This window comes from Perissodus microlepis, chromosome 1 (genome assembly GCF_051167445.1).
Source record: "Perissodus microlepis isolate ML-2025 ecotype Zambia chromosome 1, ASM5116744v1, whole genome shotgun sequence".
Taxonomy (NCBI): domain Eukaryota; kingdom Metazoa; phylum Chordata; class Actinopteri; order Cichliformes; family Cichlidae; genus Perissodus; species Perissodus microlepis.
In genome coordinates this window covers 36231982-36250533 of record NC_140461.1, presented here as the reverse complement: position 1 = coordinate 36250533, position 18552 = coordinate 36231982, and the positions used below count along the sequence as shown (strand labels likewise).

General features: G+C 35.7%; 1 pseudogene; it reads left to right on the top strand.

Annotated features, from left to right (window-relative positions):
* The first annotated feature begins 297 nt into the window (after positions 1 to 297).
* Positions 298 to 8483, top strand: LOC146394202 (uncharacterized; annotated as a pseudogene).
* Positions 8484 to 18552: the final 10069 nt, after the last annotated feature.

Here is an 18552-nt window from a genome sequence, read left to right as displayed (position 1 = left end):
AAAATTGAATATATGGAATGAAACTTGAATACATAGAATGAAACTTGAATATATAGAATGAAACTTGAATATATGGAATGAAACTTGAATACATGGAATGAAACTTCAATATATAGGATGAAAATTGAATATATGGAATGAAACTTGAATATATGGAATGAAACTTGAATATATGGAATGAATCTTGAATACATGGAATGAAACTTGAATACATAGAATGAAACTAGAATATATAGAATGGAACTACAATATATGGAATGAAACTTGAATGCATAGAATGAAACTTAAATATCGGGAATGAAACTTGAATACATAGAATGTAAGTTGAATATATGGAATGAAACTTCAATATATGGAATGAATCTTGAATACATGGAATGAAACTTGAATATATGGAATGTATCTTGAATACATGGAATGAAACTTGAACATATGGAATGAAAATTGAATATGTAGAATGAAACTTGAATACACAGAATGAAACTTGAATACATGGAATGAAACTTGAATACATAGAATGAAACCTGAATATATAGAATGAAATTCTGAATATGCATAAAGAAAATTGAATATATGGAATGAAACTTCTGAATATCTATAATGAAAAATGAATATATGGAATGAAACTTCAATATATGGAATGAAACTTCAACGTATAGGATGAAAATTGAATATATGGAATGAAACTTGAATACATAGAATGAAACTTGAATACATGGAATGAAACTTCAATATATAGAATGAAAATTTAATATATGGAATGAAACTTGAATATATAGAATGAAAATTGAATACATGGAATGAAACTTCAATATATAGGATGAAAATTGAATATATGGAATGAAACTTGAATACATAGAATGAAACTTGAATATATGGAATGAAACTTGAATACATAGAATGAAACTTGAATACATGGAATGAAACTTCAATATATAGAATGAAAATTGAATATATGGAATGAAACTTGAATATATAGAATGAAAGTTGAATATCGGGAATGAAACTTCAATATATAGGATGAAACTTGAATATATGGAATGAAACTTGAATACATAGAATGAAACTTGAATACATAGAATGAAACTTGAATACATGGAATGAAACTTCAATGTGTAGGATGAAAATTGAATATATGGAATGAAACTTGAATACATGGAATGAAACTTGAATATATGGAATGAAACTTGAATATATGGAATGAATCTTGAATACATAGAATGTAAGTTCTCTAAAATTAGAAATATCCTGTCTCAGAGTGACGCTGAAAAACTAGTTCATGCATTTATTACTTCCAGGCTGGACTACTGTAATTCATTATTATTAGGATGTCCAAAAAACTCACTGAAAAGCCTTCAGCTAATCCAAAATGCTGCAGCAAGAGTACTGACAGGGACTAGAAGGAGAGAGCATATTTCTCCTGTTTTGGCTTCCCTTCATTGGCTTCTTGTTAAATCCAGAATTGAATTCAAAATCCTGCTCCTCACATACAAGGTCTTAAATAATCAGGCCCCATCTTATCTTAATGACCTTGTAGTACCATATCACCCTATTAGAGCACTTCGCTCTCACTCTGCAGGCCTACTTGTTGTTCCTAGAGTATTTAAAAGTAGAATGGGAGGCAGAGCCTTCAGTTTTCAGGCCCCTCTTCTGTGGAACCAGCTTCCAGTTTGGATTCGGGAGACAGAAACTATCTCTACTTTTAAGATTAGGCTTAAAACTTTCCTTTTTGCTAAAGCATATAGTTAGGGCTGGACCAGGTGACCCTGAATCCTCCCTTAGTTATGCTGCAATAGACGTAGGCTGCCGGGGGATTCCCAAGATGCATTGAGTTTTTCCTTTCCAGTCACCTTTCTCACTCACTATGTATTAATAGACCTCTCTGCATTGAATCATATCTGTTATTAACCTCTGTCTCTCTTCCACAGCATGTCTTTTATCCCGTCTTCCTTCTCTCACCCCAACCAGTCGCAGCAGATGGCCGCCCCTCCCTGAGCCTGGTTCTGCCGGAGGTTTCTTCCTGTTAAAAGGGACTTTTTCCTTCCCACTGTCGCCAAAGTGCTTGCTCATAGGGGGTCATATGATTGTTGGGTTTTTCTCTGTATCTATGAAGCGCCTTGAGGCGACTTTTGTTGTGATTTGGCGCTATATAAATAAAATTGAATTGAATTGAATTGAATTAAGTTGAATATATGGAATGAAACTAGAATATATAGAATGAAACTTGAATATAGAGAATGAAACTAGAATATATGGAATGAAACTTGAATACATATAATGAAACTAGAATATATGGAATGAAACTTGAATACATAGAATGAAACTTGAATATATGGAATGAAACTAGAATACATGGAATGAAACTTGAATGAATAAAATTAAACTTGAATATATGGAATGAAACTTGAATACATAGAATGAAACTTTAATACATGGAATGAAACTTCAATATATAGAATTGAATTAAGTTGAATATATGGAATGAAACTTGAATATATAGAATGAAACTTGAATATATGGAATGAAACTTCAATATATAGGATGAAACTTGAATATATGGAATGAAACTTGAATACATAGAATGAAACTTGAATATATAGAATGAAACTTGAATATATGGAATGAAACTTGAATACATAGAATGAAACTTGAATACATGGAATGAAACTTCAATATGTAGGATGAAAATTGAATACATGGAATGAAACTTGAATACATGGAATGAAACTTGAATATATGGAATGAAACTTGAATATATGGAATGAATCTTGAATACATGGAATGAAACTTGAATATATGGAATGAAACTTGAATACATATAATGAAACTAGAATATATGGAATGAAACTTGAATACATAGAATGAAACTAGAATATATGGAATGAAACTTGAATGAATAAAATGAAACTTGAAAATATGGATTGAAACTAGAATACATAGAATGAAACTAGAATATATGGAATGAAACTTGAATGAATAAAATTAAACTTGAATATATGGAATGAAACTTGAATACATAGAATGAAACTTCAATACATGGAATGAAACTTCAATATATAGAATGAAAATTGAATATATGGAATGAAACTTCAATATATAGAATGAAAATTGAATATATGGAATGAAACTTCAATATATAGGATGAAACTTGAAAATATGGAATGAAACTTGAATATATGGAATGAAACTTGAATACATGGAATGAAACTTCAATATGTAGGATGAAAATTGAATATATGGAATGAAACTTGAATATATAGAATGAAACTTGAATATATGGAATGAAACTTCAATATATAGGATGAAACTTGAATATATGGAATGAAACTTGAATACATAGAATGAAACTTGAATATATAGAATGAAACTTGAATATATGGAATGAAACTTGAATACATAGAATGAAACTTGAATACATGGAATGAAACTTCAATATGTAGGATGAAAATTGAATATATGGAATGAAACTTGAATACATGGAATGAAAATTGAATATATGGAATGAAACTTGAATATATGGAATGAATCTTGAATACATGGAATGAAACTTGAATATATGGAATGAAACTTGAATACATATAATGAAACTAGAATATATGGAATGAAACTTGAATACATAGAATGAAACTTCAATACATGGAATGAAACTTCAATATATAGAATGAAAATTGAATATATGGAATGAAACTTCAATATATAGAATGAAAATTGAATATATGGAATGAAACTTCAATATATAGGATGAAACTTGAAAATATGGAATGAAACTTGAATACATAGAATGAAACTTGAATATATAGAATGAAACTTGAATATATGGAATGAAACTTGAATATATGGAATGAAACTTGAATACATGGAATGAAACTTCAATATGTAGGATGAAAATTGAATATATGGAATGAAACTTGAATATATAGAATGAAACTTGAATATATGGAATGAAACTTCAATATATAGGATGAAACTTGAATATATGGAATGAAACTTGAATACATAGAATGAAACTTGAATATATAGAATGAAACTTGAATATATGGAATGAAACTTGAATACATAGAATGAAACTTGAATACATGGAATGAAACTTCAATATGTAGGATGAAAATTGAATATATGGAATGAAACTTGAACATATGGAATGAAACTTGAATATATAGAATGAAACTTGAACATATGGAATGAAAATTGAATATATAGAATGAAACTTGAATATATGAAATGAAACTTGAATACATAGAATGAAACTTGAATACATGGAACGATCTTCTGAATATATGGAATGACACTTGACGTCACGGGGGTACTTGTGCCATCTAGTGTTTTCCTTGTTTGTAGCTGTGAGGAATGGCAGTATGAGCCAGTCCACACGGAATTTTGTGGCTCAAATTCTAAGTAATGAGGAGCTAATTAACACCCTGGCAAATGCAAGTTCTGGCCAACCTAATATTAGTACTAGTATACCGCATCGTACTAATGATGAAGAAATTTATTCACTGTTTTATCGTGGAAGACCAAATGCAGTGAACCTCACTGGTCAGATAGCCCCTGGTTATCCAGCTAACCTTATGGAGAACATGCCTTCCACATCACAGGAGTCCCCCACAACGGGTCCCATCTACAATCTTAGACCTTTTACTTGAAAGGGCCCAAGGCAGAAGAGGTAAGAACAGAACTAAATGCATTGAAATTTCTAGTGGAAGGTTAGTAATTGCCCATAGGTTTCATTTGCTCAACGAAGCTAAGTAAACAAAAATGTCACAAAAAAACAAAACAAAAAAACTGTTCAAAGGACTGACAGCATGTCGATGTGGAGACTAAACTGTGCACAACAGTTAATTTGTTTAATTGTGGAAACATGCGATTTCTATAATATTTCACACCCCGTAAGCTTAATCTGCCAACATTGTGTAAAAGCAAAGCACATCGGTTGTTACAATACATAGTTTTTGGCAGTATATAATTTAATGAAACTTTTTTTAAAGCAACAAAAGGTAAATTTTAAATTTTTTTTATGTTGTTAAGTTAAGTTGTTAAGTTTCTTCACCCACCCATCCCACTATCTTCCATCATGTATCCATCCAGTCATCCATCCATTCTCTTCCACTTACACACACATACACCGATTCAGGATTCCAAGAGCCTATCCTAGCTACCATGAGGCTAGAGGGTGTTTATTAATGCAAATTGGACATGTGTACAGCATGGTGTATTTTTTTTAAATTAAATGTACTTCATTGATCAGAGAAGTGTGAGTATATTACATGCAGAAATGTTTACTTTGCCTTTATCCTCTATTAGGTTTCCAGCACAGCTAAGCAGGTCACATTCTGTGGCTCAGTCTTTCACCAAAGAAGCGATTCTCTTGCCAGACCATCTAACTGCACATGTGCCAAGGCGTAACAAAAACGCTTGGCTTTTTGAAAATGGACATATAAAATCTGCACTGGAGTTTAGCTGTGACTGGGACTCAAAGTAATGCAGCCAATAAGGACTGCCTTCCAGCCAGTTGTGGAAGGATGTAGGTAAGCTTTAGATCCTTTTTCATAAAAAGATTTGTTTTTGTTACTTAGATTATTAAAGGTCAGCTTTGGGTATTTCCAAAAAGGATCTGGGAGCACTGATCAGATGACTGGATTGATATCTTTTAGAGTTAACAAAAATGAAACATTTTAATGTACTGTATTGTATTGTAGTCTGTTGCCCTTAACAAAACTTTGATATACACTGTTTTCTTCTTCCCTAGGCTACAGATTTTGCTGGCATGCCACACCAAATTAGTTGAGCCATCACTCACTTCCAAACAGACTTTGAATGGAGACCTTCAAAGGTCAAACTACTGTTCTTTGTGTTGTCACAGTTGAAATTTCTAAAGAAGTTACCTCAGCCATTCCCATTGTTAACACACAGTCCATGTCTGTTGATGATGAGGTCATCTGGTGCGTTGCTACCCAAGATGTTTGTACTGTTGAATCTTCCATCTCTGCTGACGCCCTCACAATGTCCACCAATCCTTCTGTCATTGCTACTGATGAGGATAAGCCTTACTCCAGTGGAACGTCTGCCACTGTCAGTGACAGCACACCTGGCTTATCAGTGGGTTCTTCTGCCAGTGTTACTGGTGACACACGTGTCTTCTCTAGTAACACCTCCAGTGTGTCCGAAGGACCTACCCAGCCTACAGGTATGTGTTTTGTACATGTTTGTATCTTTTAATCTTTTGAGCTATATTGTGCAAAAGTCATGAGCCACCCCTCCTTTCTTTGTATTTTGCTGGAAAAAAAGGAAATAAGTGCATTGATTTACTGCAGTCTACAAAATGATGTCTACAAACAGACATGGAAGCACAGTATATTAGGGTAGAACAAAACTTGTAGAATTTTAATGAGCTTAAAATTCAAAATGTGATATGAGCTACTTTAGTCTTCAACACAGCTTGAACTCTCTTAAACAAGCTTTCCTGATGGCGATGTCTTCTTTTCATTGAATTTCTTTAAGCATGGTTCAGGAAAAGTTTTCCAGGCTTTTTGTTCTGTTCTCTGTCAAGATGATCCCACACAACTTTAATAATACTGAGGCCAATAAATAATTTACAAAACATTCTGGCTTTGCAGTACATATCTTGGCCTGTTTGAGGAAGAATACCTGTCAGATGACCCCGACCTCCAAGAAGCCATTTCAACGTCTTTAGACTCAAGTGCAAGTGAAAGGTCAGTACAACAAAAACTTTTACTTGTCATGTTGAAAGGTCAACATATTAACCATTATTTGATGTTTGTTGCAGAAAAGGAGTCACCTGCTGTCTAGTTTTGGATTAGTTTGAATAAGCAAACTACAACCTGCAATTTCTGTTGTCATTTGAAGATTACCAAGACTATCAGACTAATTATATTTTATTTGATATATGTTTTGGTTTATGTTTACTTTTTTGAATGGAGGTTGGTTGTCAGTGTTGGATCTTGTTTTTTTTCATGTTCTACTTGTATTTATGTAGTGTATTTATGACAAGATAAAAATTTAAACTTATCTTTTTTCCATTATCACAAATATTCTTGATTTGTATCTCTTTTTTGTTAAATATCAATTACAGTCTTAAGGATGGTACATCATTATTCTGTTGGTGGGTTATTGGCATTGAGACTAGTATATTTCTTTACTGTTTGTTTTTTTTTTGTGTGTGTATGTGTGTGTGTGTGTGTGTGTGTTTCAGTGACGTCCAGAGCTTAGAGAGAATCTTGGAGCAGATTGTTACTTATTATTATTGAGTAAATAATGACAGCACTGCACGCTTCAATATCATAAGGCGAAATGTGTGGGATGGAGCATCCAGAGCCACGGGCACATGGGCAGATCCAATTTTTCACCAGAGAAAAAAATAGTTGTGAAGTTTACTGATGACTATGGAATATCTGAGGGTGCTGTTGACAATGGAGGACCTACTCGGGAGTTCTTCGACTTTGCCTCCGTGAAGTCAAGGACAAACTTGCCATCTTTGAAGGTCCACCCAATGCTAAAGTTCTTACGTGCAACTCTAAAGGTACTTATGATTTAATTAATTGTTGCCATTTGATTTATTTTACATCAATACATTATACATCAGTTGGTTTGTGATTACATGTACGAGTTTAGTATCTCATACAGTTAACTAAACACATTTTTTCGACAATGATAGAATTTTTGTACCACCATCTCTGCTTTGATTGAAAGGTTTGAAACAGTACTGCATATTTAGAAATTCTGGCCATTTTTATACATGCTCTCTCATTTTCAAATGTGATTTCAGTTTGACTTCAGTGTATTAACAGGATAAATAAATAACAGGATAAATAGGAGGATAACTAAATAAATAAATTATTACCAATCCTGTGTACTGAGTACAAATAATAGGCTATTTCTGCATCCACGTACGCTTAATATGTTGTGGTCTCCACTAAATTCTTTTTTGACATTATGGTTTCACTGTATAGACTAAATTAGCTTCATGTGTGCCTTTCAAATTAAAGCTTAATTTTAAAAATATACATGTTTCACTTTTGCTTTAATCTTTTGGTAATTTAATGTATCTGTACACCAGTAGTCTTAGTCAGAATCTCATTTTCATTTTGTATTTTTCTATCTTATAGTTGAAAATGATGTCTCTTTGGAAGATATTCTTGTTTTCTGCACTGGATGTGACAGCATACCAGCCAGTGGCCAATACTTGTGAAAATATCCTTCCTATACCAGTTCATGCAGTGTACACTACTTTCAAATCAGACATGGATTTTGCAATAAGGAATTCACCAGGATTTGGAAGAGCATGATGTGTTTTCTCAAGGATTGTTGACATGATGAGGATTTGGGTGTTTCTTTTTTCTATTTTGCATATGCATTTTTTATTTTCTTGTTTTTTTGTTAATGTTGTTAACCCCGCATCAGAGTACACCCTGGACAGCAGTCTGTCCAGGGTGTACTCTTCCTCTCGTCCCGCGGTAGCTGAATAGGCGCCAGCCCCCCAGCAACCCAGATAAAGATAAGCAGAAGAGAATGGATGGAATAATTTTGTTTCAGTTTATACATGTGAGGCATTTTTTGTTTTTTGATTGTAGTTAATTTTTTTTCCTGCTTATATACAATACAATACAGTTTTATTTATATAGCACATTTAAAAACAAGGTCTATGCCAAAGTGCTTCACAGAAACCAAATAAGAGCAATAATAAATACAAGTAAATAAAATAATAAAATAATATAAGTACAAATAGAATATACTAACAGGTGGGAGACATAACTAACCAATGATACCAGGCATAGTTGGCACGAGTCGAAAGGCTAAAGGTTAAAACATAAAAACATTAATAAAAGCAAAAAAGATAAGTTACAGTACAGTTAAAAATGCATGGTCTAGGAGACAGGGAAGGCAAGGCTAAATAAATAAGTTTTTAATCGACATTTAAAAGATTGAATTGAATTAGACGCGCAGATAGCTTGAGGAAGATTATTCCAGAGGTAGGGTGCAACAGAGGCGAATGCGCGGTCACCTTTGGTCTTAAGGCGGGATCTAGGTCGCACCAGGAGCATTTGGCCTGCTGATCTAAGTGCTCTTCTAGGGGTATAAAAGCTGAGGAGATCCTTAAGATAGCTGGGTGCTGTGTTATTTATGATTTTAAAAGTGAGCAATAAAATTTTAAAATCAATGCGATGTTTAATTGGGAGCCAGTGCAGGTTGGAGAGAACTGGAGTAATAGACTCAAACCTACCAGTTCCAGTTAAGACAGCGGTCCCCAACCTTTTTTGCGCCACGGACCGGTTTATGCCCGACAATATTTTCACGGACCGGCCTTTAAGGTGTCGCGGATAAATACAACGAAATAAAACTAGTACCGGTACCGAAAAAAAGAAAATGTATTCATAACACACGTGAAAAGACCAAGGAAAACCGAGTAAACGAGAAAAATGATAACAAAATAACGCTGAAAACCGATAAAAACCCTGAAAACTATACATTTCACACCTGAGCCTCAACTCTCGCGGCCCGGTACCAAACAACTCACGGACCAGTACCGGTCTGAGGCCCGGGGGTTGGGGACCGCTGAGTTAAGAGACGCGCAGCAGCGTTTTGAACAAGCTGCAGTTTGTGAACAAGGGCAGAATGGAGACCAGTATAAAGGGAATTACACTAATCTAATCTTGATGTAACAAAGGCATGGATATGTTTTTCCAGGTCCTTACGTGGTATGTAGGGCTATGTAAGAAACCAGATTTAACTACAGAGGACACATGTTTGTCCAGCTTGAAGGAACTGTCCAAGACAACACCCAAGTTCCTCGCAGTATCAGAAAGGGAGTCAGCAAAGGGCCCAAATATATCAATTAGTTCAGCCCGCAGGATGGGAGTATCAAAGATTACAATTTCTGTATTCTTATCATTTAAAATGAGGGAATTGCTCAGTAGCCAGTTTTTAACTTCACTCATATAATCAAAGAAGTGTTGCAACGACGACGTGACATCCTCAGCCAGTTCAAAATAGATTTGAATGTCATCCGCGTAAAAATTAAAGGAAATATTGTATTTATGAAAGATTCGGCCCAAGGGTAACAAGTATAAAGAGAACAGCAAAGGACCCAGCACAGACCCCTGGGGGACACCAGAGGTGACAGGGGCAATGGAGGAGGCGTAGGTACCCATGGTGACAGAAAAGGACCTTTCTGATAGATAGGACCAGCTAAGGGCACTGCCCGTGATGCCCACCAGACGCTCAAGCCTCATTAAAAGGACATTATGGTCCACCAAATCAAAAGCAGGGGACAAATCAAGCAAAACTAAGACCACCTGAGTCAGCAATTGAGCGAAGGTCATTAAAGACTCTCAGTAATGCAGTTTCCGTGCTATGGCGTGGCTTAAACCCAGACTGAAATTTTTCCCCTATATTATTTGCATCCAAATAAGTTTGGAGTTGGGAGTGAACAATCTTCTCTAGAACTTTAGACAGAAATATATGGCATGTTTTGTCTCTGATATGACCCATAGTAACATTAGATTATTTAGCACCCTTGCAGTGAGCAAAATAATATGCCACAATCTCATTGTTATATAGAATTCAGTTTTCTCAAATGCTTCCTGTGTTCAACTATTCCACACAATGTGAATTTTCAAATGAGATGAGCTAAGCTTCATTTCAGTGTCCCATTTGAACATTGATGCTTTACACAGAAATTCGTATTAATATCATTTAATTTTTAGCTTAACTCACAGGTTTAAAAAACCGTTTCTGTTAGGTTTTGGTAAAGTTTTGAAAAGTATTATAGTAACCCTACATACTGAAAGGTGGAAAGACAGTATCTCCAACACTGCCAGCAAAGTTGTCTATAAACGTGACAGACATTGGTTTGGTCAAACCTGGTTATGTTACAGGTTGAAATATGAACATTATATCACACTATATGACATTACAATCTTATCAAATTATTATATGTTATCAAAGTATCATAAACAACAACAACAACAACAATAATAATAATAATAATAATAATAATAATAATAATAATAATAAACATAATCTGGTTTGCAGGGAGTGTTTAAAGGATTTTGTTTGCATATTTTACTATACTACTTGATAACACAGGCTCATTGTAGATTGTTTGGGTTTTTTTTTCTCTTTCCTTTGTTTTTTTTAAGCCCAGCCCTATTACTACAGAATATTATTTCCTTCCTCTGGGTACTGGAAATACACAAATAAAGTGTTCTGTGTTTCTACTTTTTATGCACTTTGTGTTTTTAAAAAAAGAGTTTAAAGAGTTTAAAATGTATAACATATTTTATTTAATGAACAAATCATAATTCCTGTTTATTAACAGATAAATTAGTACATAATACAATCATATGTAACATATACTGTAACATTTTGCACTATGACAATTATGGTTTGTGTAGTCTAAACACTTTATTTGTCTACTTTTATGATTTAAATGGCACAAGTGAATATGAAGATAAAACCAGTCTTTTTACCTTACCTTACCTTTACCTAAATAATAGCCTTTCAGTATCATGATATTTCACAATTTTTAGTGTCTGGCACTCAAATACATTTTTTAATTAACACAAACAAATTTACTAATAACTTAACTGAAGCATGTGGCATGCTGTCAAAAAAAACTTCTAATCTGTGATTTCCATCGTCACTCAAGGGGTCGATCTGCCTCACAGCCGTCAACTGCTGGTGAAGGTAAGAACGATGTCTGAAGTGCACTTGACTGAGCGGTCTGTGATGCTGAGGAAGCTGCAACATTCCAACAGTCCACAGCTGCAGCAGGGAGTTATTTTCCATTGTCCTTAAGCTGTGATGGTTCCACTGATTTACAAATTCATCCACAGATCTGTTCATTCTTGGAAGATATACATGGTGAAGAGCCGTAATATGACATGGGTCAGTGCTATCTAAAATCCCAACATTTTCCATAAAGAGGAAAAGGTCTTTGAAGTATGCTGACACAACTCTGTTTAGTTCAACCCAAAATCTTTCAATTCTTTGATTTTGCACACTTCTTCCAAACATAAAGCTTCCTCTCTTTGGAACTTGATGTTCAATCATAAACCATGCAATATCAATATTCTCACTGCCAGCATCACTCCTGACACGTTGTGGGAGGCCAAAAAGATCAACGGCACTCTGGAAAAGTTGCATAGCAGTTGATGCTCTGCTATCTGTGCAGCATCTCATGTAGGTAATGCAGTGACTATAGCCGTCAACTCCTCCATGAAACACAAACCCCCAACCTCATATTGTGGATGGATTATCTCAGTTGTTCTCCTGGCTGAAGTTTGATCCTTTTACAGCATCCTGCCATGCGATTACACTTGTTCCTGACCACCGAGAACACTCACGTTAACTTTTATCGAGTGGAAAAAAAGTTAGCTTGTTTATATTATGCTAACATAGCTGTGTCGCTAGCGGTCACGTAGCACATCATTATATACCAGCTAGCCAAACTTCAGCAACCCTACAAACGTCACTGCTGTTTAGTTTTCTGTCTTCATTTATGTTGGAAGTGATAACAGAGCTGTATGTTTTAATTTGTTTCCAAAACCCCGCAGTCAGGACATGCTATATTGTATTTAGATAGAAGCTAGCGAGCTAACTTCCTGCTAACTTCTAACTCCGTTAAATGTCATAAATTCCATTTTCATGGATGCCTGGATGTTAAACTCAATTGTTACACCCGGTAGAGCAGAACACTGATCATTTTATTAAAGATGAAAGACTTTAGACAGTTTTTCAACTCTCAGTAATGCCATAGTGATCGTTTGATATATGGACCTGCAGCGGAGTTTAGGCCCAGACACGGCTAGTGACGTCAGACTTAACGACCAGATATGCCTGGAATAAGAAGAAATATATTATTATGATGACACTAGATGTACATTAAAATAAAGGTCTATGACTTTGACATTGTACTTCTGTCATGTAACCTATTTCTGGAGATAAACAATATTTCAACCCAGACATACAACATTGTTTATTAAAACACAAACAAAATATTATATTACTGCCATGCAGGAAGTAATAGTTAACATTAATCAAATTTAAAAAGTGAAAAAAGGCATACCACACTTGATTTGGGACAGTGACATTGTAGACCCTCCGCTGAATTGCTCTCCGTCCTCTCAGCTCTTCCCACTGGATCAACTATTCTTAAACGTTCTCGCACTCGCCACCACTGAAATCTGATTCCTCTTCCTCTCAAACTACCACTAGTGTAGGATTCTCCTGAGCCAGGGGTATGTGTAAGAATCGCAGTAATGAGATGATCAAGATCCACATTTGAAATATTATTAAAAGTTTCCATAGTCCACTAAACCTAGTTGTATCCTGTGGTTGTACAGTGTTCGAACATCTTGCATTCATTATCTTGTTTGCCATCTCTTGACTCTTTCAAGTGCCATAGACATTACGAATAAATTTGTTTCCATTTTTATCACTTACCTTGGCCTTCCTCTTTGAGATGTAGAATGGTATAACGAGCCCATAACATGTGTTAGCTCAGTTGACATCTCCATCAGTGATTGATAAATTCCCTCAAGAAGCGTGCGTAATCTTCTCCCAGACACGTTTTGTTGAACATTATTCATGAGCACTAGAAATGTTGCAATAATGAAAAGGTGACGTAGTATAAATTCCAAATTACTATTTGCAGTTTGAACAGCTGTCGCAAAACAGTTGTCAAGCTCTATAAAACTATAGTACTGAAATAGTTCAGCTGATGCCATTTTGTAAAGGCAGAGAATTAAAAAAAAAAACTCATCTCTAAACATGAGGTTCATACATTCTATATATTCAGACTTTGATTGTGCATTCCATAATATATATATATATATATATATATATATATATATCATGTATGTATGTATGTATGTCTCAATTTGCAGTGTGTAAACGCAGCATGTCCTTCTGACACATTTGATTTCTCTCAGATTTCATAAGCAGCTTTCAGTCAGATGGTAATGACTATCTGCTTTCCTAAGCTGATAGCCAGTGTTTACAACCTTCGCAAAATCCTCAGGGAAATATCTTCAGAGCAGACAGCTGTTGCACCAATTCATAGTTGGCTGTGTCTGTTTTGTTCTCATCAGAACATTATATCTACAAAGGTTTTATGACACGTGCAGCTACCCAGTAGGTCAAAATGATACAATTATTGGAAAGTGCATCTGCATTACAGGCTCTCTGCTCTCTCTTTTTGATCTCGGCTTTTCAGTCCCTCTGCCTTTCTCTTTGGCTTTTTTTTTGTCGTCATTTGTTCAGTCTAGTCTCTGAACCTGTTCAATTTATCTAAAACCTTTCATCTTGTAAAGGAGTTACTGGCTTATGTCCTTCCACTTCAAAAGATTCCACTACAACGACTTGGGCCTGGACTCTAAGAAGTTGCTATCTGTAAATATGACAATTCACATTTATAAAGTGCTAGTCATTTAGGACTGCATCAAGTGTTAGCTCAAGGTCACTCATTCCGATATTTGCAGAAATGTGACTTAGGTGGCACAACAGACAAAATAAGAAAAAAACAAGGGAAAAAACACTCAAACCTATCTGTAAAGTTTAAGGCATGAAGTGGGCCTGTATGGATGAATCTGTCTAGTTAAACATGCAGATTAAAATGGTAAAAGGAACAAAATGATCTTTTTATAGCTCTTTGCTAATCTTGTCAGGGTCCCTGGGTCATTGGCCCAGAGTGTTTTGTCTTTACTTTTATAGTCTCCTGTCTGGTGTGCGTCATGTTCAGTTTTGCTTGTCCTGTCTCTCCTTCTAGATCGTTTCCAGCTGCGCTTCCCAGGTGTATCCTCTTAGCCACAGTTCCCTCATGTGGTTTGTTCCCTCGTTTGCCCTTGTGTGTATTTATGTCTGCGTCTCCCTCTGTCAAGTCTGCATTTCGGTTCCTCAATCATTCTCCTTTCACATCGTCACATGACAAATCTTACTGATCACTCAAAGCTTTTTCTATCCTCCACCTGTGACTAAGTTGAAATCTGTGTGGGAGGATACTCTTGTACAGTTACTAAGAAGGCAACAGAAGGTTACAATTTTTTTAAAAAAAAGGTAAATATGAGCATTTTACTGGCTGAGAACATGATGTCATTACACTTAAGATGAAGTATTTCAAGCATCCCCCCGTTTTGATGATTATGGCTTACAGCTCACTCAATGAGAGTTCAGGTACCTTTCATCATTAGAATCTTGCCTAAGATTAATCAAATAAGGAGTCACAATATAGAACTGTTGACTTTGAACTTGATAAAACACAGTGGACTAAGCGCCACCACTGCAAGCATATTACATGACACCCAAGTCGTCACAGAGTCTATTCTACAATTCTTGATAATCCTTCATGCCTGTTGTCCATGCACCATCTGCTACCACATTTCCTCTTCCTGTCAATTTCCCATTAATATGCTTCCATATCGCGTGTGGCTCTCTGAGCAGTGACCTTCTGTGGTGTAGCTTCCTTGTCGAGCATCTGGATGGTCATCATATGGAAATCTGACAAGTCAGTAGTCTTCCCAATGATTCAGGCCTGAATTAGAGATACAATATACATGTTGTCTAAATTTTCATGTCTGTGGTTTTTCTAATAGACTCAAACTCTGATTCAGTACATTTATTTACAATGAAAAATGTAACAGCGATTGAGCACTATAACATCTGTGTCAATGATTAACAGAAGCTCCAAGCAGCGTGATCCAAAACTTCTCAGTCATGAAGAGGCCCCACTTAAACAGATCATTAATCCTGCTCATCAGATTACTCACTCTCAGGTTTACTCAAACCACAAGTCCAGATATCCTGCACAGAAGTGAGCAGAAGGTAAGCTGCTCTCTCTCGCAGAAAAGGGAGAAAAATTCCACTGACTCTTCATTGCTAACAATCCAGCATCAAACGGACGGCTTCCTCCAGCTTAAGTAGGGGGACAGCTGATCATCGGCTTAGCAACAGGTGAGGTAATCAGCTCAGATGCACAGGAGCTGGAGGAAGACCCTCCTCTAAAATACAGGCTGTGGTTTGTGCACAAACAACACAGATGGATAGAGAGAGAGAGGGGAGCGAGTCGGACTGGAGGGCCATCACATAAATAGTAATTTATTCAAACTCAAAATGAAATATTTGAGATTCTGGATTTCTGATTCTGATGAGCCATAATCATCAAAATTAAAGCATAAAAGGCTTAAAATGTTCCACTTTACACATAATGAATATTGAATACATGTCAGTTTACCTTTCTTTTAATTAAATTATGAAAAAATGAACTTTTTCACAGTTTTCAAATATTTTGAAATGCACTGGTACATGAACCTTGGAAAGTCTTGGAAAAGGTACACATAGGTACACATAGGTACCTTAAGGTGCAGTAGACTTGGGGGGGAATTCCCATAGAGCTGGGAATGCACATAAAGAAGGGAAATAATACCAGTGTCTTAGATGACACCCAACTTTGATGCAAAAGCCACGATTCCCAATGTGCCCAAGTTGCACAACTACCAAAATAACTGTATTGTGTTGTGGCAACATCTGCTCAAAGACTCGCACACTTACACAGTTTAGCCCAAACCAAATGTTGCGAATGACCATTCAGCTATAATGTGACACAGAGCTTCTCTCATGATCAAAAAGCAGAATGCATGTGTGCTTTAATGGTCCCATTTCGATCTCAGCCTTAACTGCGGACTGGCAATTATGGCAATTATAAGACATTTAGATGCTGATGTGTAATGGATCTGTGCAGACATCCTATTATATCCATGCCTTCTATCTATCAGCAGACAGCTGGGAAAGAACTGACTTGTAAATTATGCTTTTTTTTTAAAATACCTTTTTTCTTTTTATTTCTTTTTCCACCTTTTTTGAGAACACAATTATTGTCTTTGTATTTGCTTTGCACATCAGGTTTTTCTTTCACTTTAATCAAGATAAAATCTGTTTTGTACAAAGTTCTGAGTTTTTAATCTGCAAACCTTTTCTTCACTGATGTAAAAGTGTGTTGGCTGAGCCATTGTTTTGTCTGCATTGATACCAAAGCAAATGATCCCAAGTGATTGACCTTGCACTTTCGTCAATTTGCTATTCGTTTAGAGACCAAAGGTTGGTCTGGGCCTTTGATAATTTGGTTCCTCTTGAAGTAATTATGATTTTTTTTTCTCCTTTATTAGCTCCGTGCACTGCTGGTGTCTGATGTGTCCCAGTGATTGATGATGAAATACAGATACCTTAAACAAAGAAAAGTACACCAACTCCCCTGATATCTCTGCATCTTTAGTATGCTGACCATCGCTGATCATACTTGCATTACACAGCCAGAGCATTAATTACAACAGACCCTGTGGAGCAAGCAATTAAGTTGAAAGTCTTTAAATGAAATTCTGTTAGTTTCTGTTCAGTTCAGCCAATAACTGGAGAAAATGTTTAATTTCGGAGGCTGATGATGGAGCAAAAAGCGAAAAAAAAAAAAAAGGTTAGATGTTCATTTAATAATGTCCTACTGGCCTAATGGACTGCTCTGCTTCCATTCCTAGCTACATATTTTATTCATGGACTTTACTCAAGTAAATTAGCATGATGCAAAGTTCAAAATAATCTTTATTTAGCTTATACTGCACCTGGATGCAACCTCTCCATCCAGTTCATCCTCTGCGTGAAACAAGCTGTTTTAGCTTCCTTTAATGCTTCCCTTTAATACAAGAGTCAGCTCATTGTTCCTTTTAAATGAAAGGTACAAACAGCAGGTGAATTGGTCTTCTGTGCTCACAGTATAAGGTGTGTGCCTGAGAGGACCATGTAGAACTTTGGCATCATACAGAGCCAAAGGAAAAACCTTAAGCCTGAGCTTTTCTCTCGCAGTGAATATCATGATAGAAAATTAGCAAAATGGGAATTTTATGCTTCTTCTGACCTCTGAACTAAAAAAAGAACCATGCACTTTAATGTAAGACTTTTATCTAAGAAATTTTATATTTGGGTTGTGAGTGGGTGGAGAGGGATTACTCTTTATATAAACTGAACTTTTCTTTCACCAGATCAACCTCTCTGACTTTTAGCGCTGCATCTCGAAAATCTACAGTGAAAACAACAACAGTGTTGTTGCAAACCTATGCCAACAGAGATGACACTGAGTGGTGAGGGGGTGAAAACTACTGTTAAATAAACATTAATTTAAGTAAATAAAAGCTGAATAAACTGGATCCAGAGTACTATATATATATACAAATATACCTATGTGTGAGAACTACTTACCTGATAGCTGACATCAGAATAAGGTGTGAAGGTGTGAAGCTGCGGCCATGCACTGGCTGCTGTTTGCAATTAGAAACTCTTGCTATGAAGGGCATCTGTCAAGAAATTACAGGCACGGTTTGCTGCTTTTCAAGTAATGGTGCAGCTGCTGTGAGGGGTTGATAAAGAGGAGCAGCTACACCGCTGTGTGAAAACATCGTGCTTAACCCAACTGTCATTCACTGCATCGTTCACAAGTTAGAACCTGTGGATGCTGCAGAACACCTCACAGTGCTGACTTTTTGCACATTTATT